The sequence below is a fragment of the Chiloscyllium plagiosum genome, chromosome 12 (assembly GCF_004010195.1).
Source record: "Chiloscyllium plagiosum isolate BGI_BamShark_2017 chromosome 12, ASM401019v2, whole genome shotgun sequence".
In the NCBI taxonomy this organism is placed as follows: domain Eukaryota; kingdom Metazoa; phylum Chordata; class Chondrichthyes; order Orectolobiformes; family Hemiscylliidae; genus Chiloscyllium; species Chiloscyllium plagiosum.
Genome location: NC_057721.1, coordinates 70,772,535 through 70,783,239, shown reverse-complemented (window position 1 = coordinate 70,783,239; position 10,705 = coordinate 70,772,535). Strand labels below are relative to the sequence as shown.

General features: G+C 42.9%; 1 protein-coding gene across 1 annotated transcript in view; it reads left to right on the top strand.

The window, feature by feature from the left end:
• The window catches only part of zbtb21 (zinc finger and BTB domain containing 21), a 39,502-nt gene that overhangs the window by 471 nt on the left and 28,326 nt on the right, over positions 1 to 10,705 (top strand). The window lies entirely within an intron of this gene.

The window sequence follows — 10,705 nt, the reverse complement described above, 5'->3', positions numbered from 1 at the left end:
AAAAAAGGGTTTTGTGATTTACACATGAAAGAAGTGAAACCATCACTGTATTCTAACAGATGAAAGGCTTAACAGACAATCAATTTTTCAATGTATAATTTCAGTTACATCACACTGCAAATTTTTGCTATAAATTCTGTGTTACGATCGAGCCCTCCACAATCACCTGATGAAGGAGCGTCGCTCCGAAAGCTAGTGTGCTTCCAATTAAACCTGTTGGAGTATAACCTGGTGTTGTGTGATTTTTAACTCTATTAAAGGTGATCTCATTGTAACATATGAATTTCTAAAGAAGCTGATTATAGTAGAAGCCTATGAATGCTTCTCTTTAGTGAGGCTAGAACTAGGGATCAGAGCTTTAGAATAAGGAACAAGCTATCGAGAACTCAAATGAGAAGTTTTTGTGCAAAGCGTTGTGAATCTTTGGAATTCACAAGCCCAAAAAGTTCTGAATGCTCAGTTACTGAGCGCATCCAAGGTAGAGATTGATACCTTTTTTTGATACTAAGGGAATCTAGAGAGATCAGAATTGTGAAAAGATGTATCTGAGGTAGATCAATCGCGGTCTTATTGAATTGTGGAGTGGACTTGAAAGGGCCGAGTGACCTTTTTTTTTCTTAATACGCTTTTATTTTTGTTTCTGTTGACTAACCTGCTCTGCAGTGAAGGTAGTTTATATTTTTTTAAAACATATTTCCATCCCCTTGCTTATAACACTCTTCACTGTTAGCTCATCATCCTCTCCTTTCAGGACAGCTTTTCAGATTATGTTTCAGACTATAATTTCTGCAGTGTTACTAACAAAAGTCAAAAGTATGTTCAAACTTTTATTCCAGCTGCCTTTATTCCTGATGAAGGGCTTTTGCCCGAAACGTCGATTTCGCTGCTCCTTGGATGCTGCCTGAACTGCTGTGCTCTTCCAGCACCACTAATGCAGGGCAGGTTTTCAGGTTCTTTGATCATTGGGATCTCTTGGGGCAGCGGTGACCTATACAGGAGGAATTTGGTGCGGGGACCAGTATCCTCTCAGGGAGGTTCACTCAGGAAAGTTTTTAAATTACAGGGGCTGGGGACCAGAGCAACAGGTCACCAAGTGGAGAGATTGAGGAAAAGGCAGATGTTAAGACCAGTAAGTTTGAAAGAAAGAAAAGGTGGTTGAACATGATGGGGCTGATGGGTTGAAGTGTGTTTATTTCAATGCTAGGAATAATATAGGTCAGGCAGACGAGCTTATAGTCTGGATCAGTACACATGGGACAGAATCCGGGATGAGAGGGGGCCTGGACTGGCTCCTAATGTTCCAGGATTTTGATGTTTTAGAGGTAGAGAAGAAGATAAAAAGAGGTGGAGGAATTGTATTATTAATCAGAGAGAAGTCACAGCTGTAGTCAGAGGGGACATACTGGAGGGCTCCTCGACTGAGGCAATATGGATAGAGCTGAAAAATAATAGTGTATTCACTCTAATGGGTTATACTATCAGCCCATTAACAGCCAGTGAGACAATGAGGAACAGATATGTAGGCAGATTATGGAAAGAGATAAAAAAAAGTGTAGTCATTAACTTCTCCAATATTGACTGGAACTGCCTGAGAGCAAGGGGCTTAGACAGAGTAGAATTTGTTAGGTGCATCCAAGGGGATTTCTTGAAACAGTATGGGGGTAGTCCAATTAGAGGAGGGGCCATACTGCACCTTGTATTGGCAAATGAGCCTGGCCAGGTGACTGACCTTAAAATGAGAGAGCACTTTGGAAACAGTGATCCAAATTCCTTAAGTTTTAAAATAACTATGAAATAAGAATACGTCTGAACCTTGCAGGAAAGTATTAAATTGTGGTAGAGTAAATTACAACAGTATTAGGTAGGAACTATGACGAGTTAATTGGGAGCAGCTTTTATTGGGCAAGCCCACACTGGACATGTGGAGTTGTTTAAAGACCTACTGATTAGAGCTTAGGACCGACATATTCCAACAAGGAGGAAGGCAAGGATGGCAAGGTATGAGACTCTCGGATGACAAGGGAAGTTGTGAATTTATGGAAGCTTATGTAAGTTGGAACCGAAAATGTGAGCGAGCCTGAGAGGAATTTCAAGGAAACAGGAAAGAACTTCAGAAGGAAATTAGGAAAGCAAGAGAGAGGCCATGAAATGTCCTTGGCAAGTAGGGTTAAAGAGAATCCCAAGGTATTCTGTACATACATTAAAATCAAGGGGATAACTAGGGAGAGGGTACGACCACTCGAGGATAAAGGAGGGAACTTGTGCTGGAGGCAGAGAATAAATGAGTACTCTGCATCAGTATTCACCATGGAAAGGTTCATGGAGGATACTGAGATTTAGTGTAGGATGCACTAATATGCTAGGTAATTTTGAAATCAAGAAAGAAGTGTTTTTGGGTCTCTTGAAGAGCATTAAGGTGGATTAGTCCCTCGGGACTAATGGTGTCTACCCAGGTTATTGAGAGAGGCAAGAGAGGAGATTGCTGAGGCCTTGACCAAATCTATTTTTTATCCTCCCTATCCACTGGAGAAGTCCATGGGGACTGGCGAGTCGCTACGTCGTCCCTCCTTTCAAGAAGGGAGATGGGGGTAATCCAGGAAATGATGGTTTGAGTCTCACATCAGTGGTTGGGAAGCTATTGGAGAGGATTCTTAAAGAAAGAAATTACACACATTTGGAAAAGCATGGCCTAAATGGGACAGTCAGCAAGGCTTTGTGCAGGTCAGGTTGTACTAATTTGAATTTTTCGAAGTGATGAAAGTGATCGATCATAGAACAGTGGATGTTGCTTATTTTAGTAAGGCTTTCAAAAAGCCTACCTCATGGTAGGCTTATCGAGAAGATTAAGATGCATGGGATCCATGTCACCTGGCTGTTTGAATTCAAAACTGGCTTGTCCACAGAAGGTCAGGCAGCATCCAAGGAGCAGGAGAATTGACGTTTCGGGCATGAGCCCTTCTTCAGGAATGAGGTTGGGACTGAGATAAGGTGGGGGGAGGGGAAATGAGGAAACTGGAGAAATCTGAGTTCATTCCTTGTGGTTGGAGGGTTCCTAGGCGGAAGATGAGGCGTTCTTCCTCCAGCCGTCATGTTGCTATGGTCGGGCATGTCCTTGGTGGAGTGGGAGGGGGAGTTGAAGTGTTGAGCCAAGGGGTGGTTGGGTTGGTTGGTGTGGGTGGTCCAGAAGTGTTCTCTGAAACGTTCCGCAAGTAGGCGGCCTGTCTCCCCAATATAGAGGAGGCCACATCGGGTGCAGCGGATGCAGTAAATGATGTGTGTGGAGGTGCAGGTGAATTTGTGGTGGATATGGAAGAATCCCTTGAGGCCTTGGAGGGAAGTGAGGGGGGAGGTGTGGGCGCAAGTTTTGCATTTCTTGCGGTTGCAGGGGAAGGTGCCGGGAGTGGAGGTTGGGTTGGTGGGGGGTGTGGACCTGACAGGGGAGTCACGGAGGGAGTGGTCTTTTCGGAATGCTGATAGGGGAGGGAAATACATCCCTGGTGGTGGGGTCCGTTTGGAGGTGGCGGAAATGACGACAGGTGATACCATGTATATGGGGGTTGGTGGGGTGGTAGGTGAGGACCAGTGGGGTTCTGTCCTGGTGGCGATTGGAGGGGTGGGGCTCAAGGGCAGAGGAGCGGGAAGTGGAGGAGATGCGGTGGAGAGCATCGTCGACCACGTCTGCGAGGAAATTGCGGTCTTTGAAGAAAGACCATCTCAGACTCATCCCTCCCCTCCTAGACTTCTCCATTTCTATCTCGGGCGACCGAATCAACACGGACATTTACTATAAACCGACCGACTCCCACAGCTACCTCGACGACACCTGCTCCCACCCTATCCCCTGTAAAAACGCCATCCCATATTCCAAATTCCTTCGTCTCCGCCGCATCTGCTCCCAGGAGGAGCAGTTCCAATACCGAACAACACAGATGACCTCTTTCGTCAAAGAGGTCTTTTCCAGCAACACATTTTCAGCTCTGATCTCCAGCATCTGCAGTCCTCACTTTCTCCTTGTCCACAGAAGGCAGAGGGTAGTGTTGGAAGTGTGGATTTTCTGGCTGGGGTTCTCTGGCTAGTGGTGTTCCATAGGGATTCCCGCAGGACTCTGCTGTTTCTGATTTTATATAAGTGATTTTGCTGAACTCGTAAGTGGGTGTCTTCGTAAGTTTGCAGACGAAACAAAGATTAGGGAGTTGTGGATAATATACAAGGTTGTCAAATGATACAGTGGAATCCAGATTAGTTGCAGGTATGGATGGGGAAATGGTCGATGGAATTTAGCCCAGGCAAATGTGAGGTGTGGCCTTTGGGAGATCAAATGTTAAGGGAAAGTGTATGGTTAATGGCAGGACCATGAACAGCATTGATATACAGAGGAATCTTGGGGTTCTCGTCCATAGCTGCCTGAAAGTAGCCACACAATTAGATAGTGGTGAGGAAGGCATATGGCATGCTGGCCTTTATTGGTTGGGGCATTGATTACAAGAGTCAGAAAGTCATATTGCTGCATTAAGACTTTGGTTCGGCCACTCTTAGAGTATTGTGTTCGTTTCTGGTCACCATATTATGGGAAGGATGTGGAAGCTTTGGAGAGGGTGCAGAAGAGGTTTGTCCGGATACTGCCTGGATTAGAGGGTATAAGCTATAAGGAGAGGTTGGACAAACTAGGGTTGTTGTCTCTGGAGCAGTGGAGACCTGATAGAAGTCTATAAAACTATGCGAGTTGAAGGTAGAGTTGACAGTCAGAATCTTTTTCCAAGAGTTAAGTTGCCTAGTACTAGAGGGCTTGCATTTAAGGTAAGATGGGAAAATTCAAAGGAAATGTGAGAGGCAAGTTTTTTTTGAGTGGTCAGTGTCTGGAACACTCTGCTGGGGTAGTGATAGAGGCAATTTAAGAGGCTTTTGGATAAGTATGTGAATAAGCAAGGAATAGAGGGATCTGGACCAAGGGCAGGCAGAAGGGGTTAATTTAATTTGGTGTTATGTTTCAGCACAACATTGTGGACCAAAGGGTCTGTTCTTGTGCTCTGTTGTATGTTCTAAGGCTGCCTATTTGAGATCCAGTTATACCAATAATTTCACATTTTGTTACCACTGTATTTGATATGGATGGGGTATAAGAAAGGAAGAAAGAAGATTCTGCATTGATTTTCTGTAGAGCTGAATTCAGTTTCTGTCTTTTCTATCAAAGCATTATTGCTAGCCTCTGTCATGGTTCTATCAAGACTACTGCATCCTTTGTTAAACACTTATCTGCCACATGCATGATCTGTTTTGTGTGCCATTTTTCAATTCTTACAATGATTTCTTTTAGACATCAATTTTTTTCTTTTCTTGTGACCTGCTTTCAGTATGAAAATCGTGCAACACTTAAGTTTATTGCACATAGCCAATGACACCCACATGTTATGAGGTTGAGGAAACTATTCCACTGTTTGCCCTCCGTTAAGTACATTTCTGATTCCTTTCATGTTAGGACAAATGGGTACTTCTACTTCGGTGTGTCATCACCATTTTAAAGTTTGTTTCTTCAGAAACGTACAACCTTCAGTGTAGTTTCAGGCTACTGGAAAAAGTGAAAAATCACTGTGTCTTTGGATTGCTGCCCTTTGTATTAAACCACACTTGTGTGACTCATCAACGGAAATAGTTACTGATGAGTAGATGTTGCTGTGTGGCTCAGCTGATGAATGAGCACTTTGTCACAGTACAGCTGCATGTTTGATGAAACAATATCGTTTTTTCTGGGTGTTCCGAGTCACCCACATTCAAGGTTCTTCAATGTTTGGAAAGCTTAAAAGTGCAGTATTCAATCTGACCTAGTTCATTTTGATTTCCTGGTAATCGTTCAGTTATGTTTTGTTGAAGAAATACACACCACTTTGTTTAAAAGCTATTTGTTTCTGTTGCTGTTGGCTAAGTTATCAGTTAGTTGAATTTCGTATTATGAAACTAAGTGGTCTACATAAATTTACAGTCATTTTACAAGGCATTATCTTTTGTTTTAATCCATGAATTAATCCAGGGATAGTAGATGTGGAATGCTCATGGTCTGTGTTGCTTAATTATCGTGTTTATAGACTGGATGAAAGCTTCTAAATTACAGGAAGTATTTCAAGAATTTATTTCTCTTGCTTCAGCTAACATCTTGCCTTGTGTAAAAAGGGCAAAATTTGCCATTCACTCATTTCATTGTGGAATTTTGCAGTTACCCTCGAAATGAAGGATCTATGTTTGTAAGGCACTTATTACTTCCCCAAAAGCAAATATTCCAATGCATTTTGCAAGGAGTAAATTTCTTTTGAATTGTCAATAGAACTCATTGCAAGTATTTTTGGGATGTTTACACAAGATTGATGTAGCTTATATACCTTTGACAAAGTCTGACATGGGAGACTGTTAAAGAAGATAAAAGCACATGGGATTCAGAATAACTTGGCAAATTGTGTCCAAAATTAACTTGGTAGCAAGAGACAGAGGGTGATAGAAGGCTGTGTGACTGAAGCCAGTATGGGATTCAGAATAACTTGGCAAATTGTGTCCAAAATTAACTTGGTAGCAAGAGACAGAGGGTGATAGAAGGCTGTGTGACAGGAAGCCAGTGCCCACTGGATATGGATGAGGAACAAAAACAGAAGTTGCTAGAAAAGCTCAGCAGGTCTAGCAGCATCTGTGAAGAGAGATCCGTTTAAAATTTGGATCTGGTAACCCTTCCTCAGAACTAATGTAGATGTGGGTCTGGAGAGGATGAGAAGTAAATTTGCAGATGACATGAAGATTGGCTGGATTGTTGACTATGAAGAAAAAATCTTAGATTGCAAAAGGATATGAATGGATCCGTCAGATGGACAGATCAGTGGCCAGTGTAATTTTTAATCTTGATAAGTGTGAAGTGATGCATCTTGGGAGAAGTGATAAGGCAGAGGAGTACTAATAACTGACAGGACACTAGGAAACTCATTTGAACAAAAGGATCTTTGTGTGTTTGTTAACTGGAATGGCAGGACAAGCATAATTAAAGCATACAGGACATTTGCCTTTATCTTTCAAGGCATAGATTATAAGAGCAGGGCAGTTATTGTTGGAACTGTATAGGATGTTGGTTCGACCACAGCTGAAGAACTACATGCAGTTCCTGTCACTGTACTATAGGAAGGATGTAATTGCCCTGGGTAGCGTGCAGACAAGATTCATCAGGCTGTTGCCTGAGATGGAGCACTTCAATTATGAAGAGATCGGATAAGCTCATTTTGTTTTCTTTGAAGCAGTGAAAGTTTGGCGGGGTGGGTGGTGGGGGGGGAGCTTGACTGTACATGCATAAGGCTGAGGGACGTGGACAGAGTGAATAGAAAGCAGCTGTTCCCCTTAGCCAAGAGGTAAATAACAAGGGGGTATAATGTTAAGGAAAAGGTCAGGAGGTTTGAGAGGATTTGAAGAACTTTTATTTTCACCCCAGGGTTTGGGAATCTGGAATGCACTGCTTGTGATGGTTGTAAAGGCAAGAAACCTCATCCTTCAAAATGTAACTGGATGAGGACTTGAAATGTCATAACATTCAAGACTATGGGACCATGTGCTGGATTGTGGGCTTAGTGTGGATTGGATGATGGATATTCAATGGGCTGTATGATTCAATGTCCAACGATTTGGTCACATGTCTTTTCTAGTGGAGTATCATTTCTTTTAATCTAGTTATGTTCCTGTGAAGTGCCTCGATGAAAGCTTTAAAGGTCCTTTGTATTGCAAGTATGTATGTGGTGAATATTTAAAATGCTAAAAGTAAGATGGCTGCTTTTTTTTTATGATTTGCATATTTTAACTGAGGATAATGTCATCTTTCTGGATGCTTTTTTTTTAAGAAGATCTATTCCCATATTTTTCATTAGCCATTCAAATTTGTAATGTCTGCAATGATTTATATTTCACAATTGTTGCATTAATGTGGGCAGCACGGTGGCTCAGTGGTTAGCACTGCTGCCTCACAGCACCAGGATCCCAGGTTCAATTCCAGCCTCAGGCGCCTGTCTGTGTGGAGTTTGCACATTCTCCCCATGTCTGCGTGGGTTTCCTCCGGTTGCTCCGGTTTCCTCCCACAGTCCAAAGATGTGCAGGTCAGGTGAATTGGCCGTGCTAAAGTCCCCCTAGTGTTAGGTGCATTAGTCAGAGGGAAGTGGGACTGGGTCAGTGTGGACTTGTTGGGTCAAAAGGCCTGTTTCCACACTGTAGGGAATGTAATCTCAATTTTATTATTAATTTAATGCCTTCAGTTAACTTTTAACTCCAAGGCCTTGGCCCCTTCCAAAACCCAGGCTTGGATTTAATATTTTATATTAGGACAGGCAATCCGTTTTCTGAACACTAACTGTGGATTATACTGCCTACCTTTTTGCACTTGAAATTTGATAAAAGCAGAGGCTGAAGCAAAGAGATGAGTTAGTAGGAAAGAGGCAGTGGTGGTGGAGGAGGAGGAGGAGAAGAGAATCAGCAACGAAGGGCTCAGAAATGTAAGAGTGACTATATTCTCCAGTTGGATTGTCTTTGGCAAATTTATTTTTGTTTTAATTGAACATTTTTTGTGCTATGATTTCTAATGTTGCTGGTGCACATATGCTTGATATTAGACAATAGGTGCAGGAATAGGCCATTCTGCCCTTCGAGCCTGCATCACAATTCAATATGATCATGGCTGATCATCCTTAATCAGTATCCTGTTCCTGCCTTATCTCCATAACCCTTGATTCCACAATCCTTGAGAGCTCTATCTAACTCTTTAAAAAATGAATCCAGAAACTGGGCCTCCACTGCCCTCTGGGGCAGAGCATTCCACACAGCCATCACTCTCTGGGTGAAGAAGTTTCTTCTCATCTCTGTCCTAAATGGTCTACCCCGTATTTTTAAGCTATGTCCTCTGGTTCTGCACTCGCCCATCAGCGGAAACATGTTTCCTGCCTCCAGAGTGTCCAATCCTTTAATAATCTTATATGTCTCAATCAGAACCCTCTCAGTCTTCTAAACTCAAGGGTATACAAGCCCAGTCGCTCCAGTCTTTCAGTGTAAGGTAATCCTGCCATTCCAGGAATTGACCTCGTGAACATACGCTGCACTCCCTCAATAGCCAGAATGTCTTTCCTCAAATTTGGAGACCAGAACTGCACACAGTACTCCAGGTGTGGTCTCACCAGGGCCCTGTACAGCTGCAGAAGAACCTCTTTGCTTCTATACTCAATCCCTCTTGTTATGAAGGCCAGCATAACATCTTTGTGCGGTTTCAGGTGGCTGAGAAATAGAGGAAGAGTCTGTGTTGTTGGGGGGTGGGGTGGTCAGGAAGTCAGTGATTCTCTGGTTCTGCCTGGCTGGATGGAAGTACATCCACCCACCTTTGCTAAACAGTGACTCCCCACACTGGGATCTTGTCCTTGGCCGACGGATTGCTCCTGCACGTCCACCACCACGATGTTCTCTCTCCCCCATTCTCTCTCTCACCCCAACTCTCCTCCTCTCTCTCATACATCTGCCTTCCCCATCTATGCACATTTGTTAGGCCACTTTTTGAATACTGTGTTCAATTCTGGTCGCGCTGCTCGGTTCAAAACAGCTTCAACAAAGCCTGTCTAATTCAGGCAAAGTTAATGAAGATGGTGCTTTGCTTTGGAGCTTTTGCAAAAGATCACTACTCTTTGTTTCCAATCAGCCAACCAACTTTCAATCCAAGTTAATACTTTGCCCCCAATACCATGCGCCCTAATTTTGCTCACTAACCTCCTATGTGGGATTTTATCAAAAGCTTTCTGAAAGTCCAGGTACACTACATCTACTGGATCTCCCTCTAACATCTTCAGAGTTACATCCTCAAAAAATTATAGAAGATTAGTGAAGCATGATTTCCCCTTCATAAATCCATGCTGACTCTGACCTATCCTGTTCCTACTATCCAGATGTGTCGTAATTTGATCCTTTATAATAGACTCTAGCATATTTCCCACCACTGAGGTCAGACTAACTGGCCTATAATTTCCTGCTTTCTCTCTCCCACCTTTCTTAAAAGGTGGTACAACATTAGCCACCCTCCAATCCGCAGGAACTGATCCCGAATCTATCGAACTCTGGAAAATAATCACCAATGCATCCACAATTTCTCGAGCCACCTCCTTCAATACCCTGGGATGTAGACCATCAGCCCCGGGGGACTTATCAACCTTCAGACCTAACAGTCTCTCCAACACCAATTCCTGGCAAATATAAATTTCCTTCAGCCACTGTTACCTCAAGGTGATTGCTTGTGTCTTCCCCAGTGAACACAGATCTGAAGTACCAATTCAATTCTTCTGCCATTTCTTTGTTCCCCGTACTATATTCGCTTGTTTCTGTCTTCAAGGGCCCAATTTTAGTCTTAACTATTTTTTTGCCTTTCACAAACCTAAAAAAAACTTTTACTATCCTCCTTTATATTATTGGCCAGTTTACCTTCGTACCTCATCTTTTCTCTGCATATTTCCTTCTTAGTAATCCTCTGTTGTTCTTTCAAAGCTTCCCAGTCCTCAGTTTTCCCACTTATCTTTGCTATGTTATACTTTTTCTCTTTTAACTTTATATGTTTCTTAACTTCCCTCGTCAGCCACGGCCGCCCATGCCTCCTCCTGGGATCTTTCTTCCTTTTAGGAATGAACTGATCCTGCAACTTCTGCATTATACACAGAAATATCCG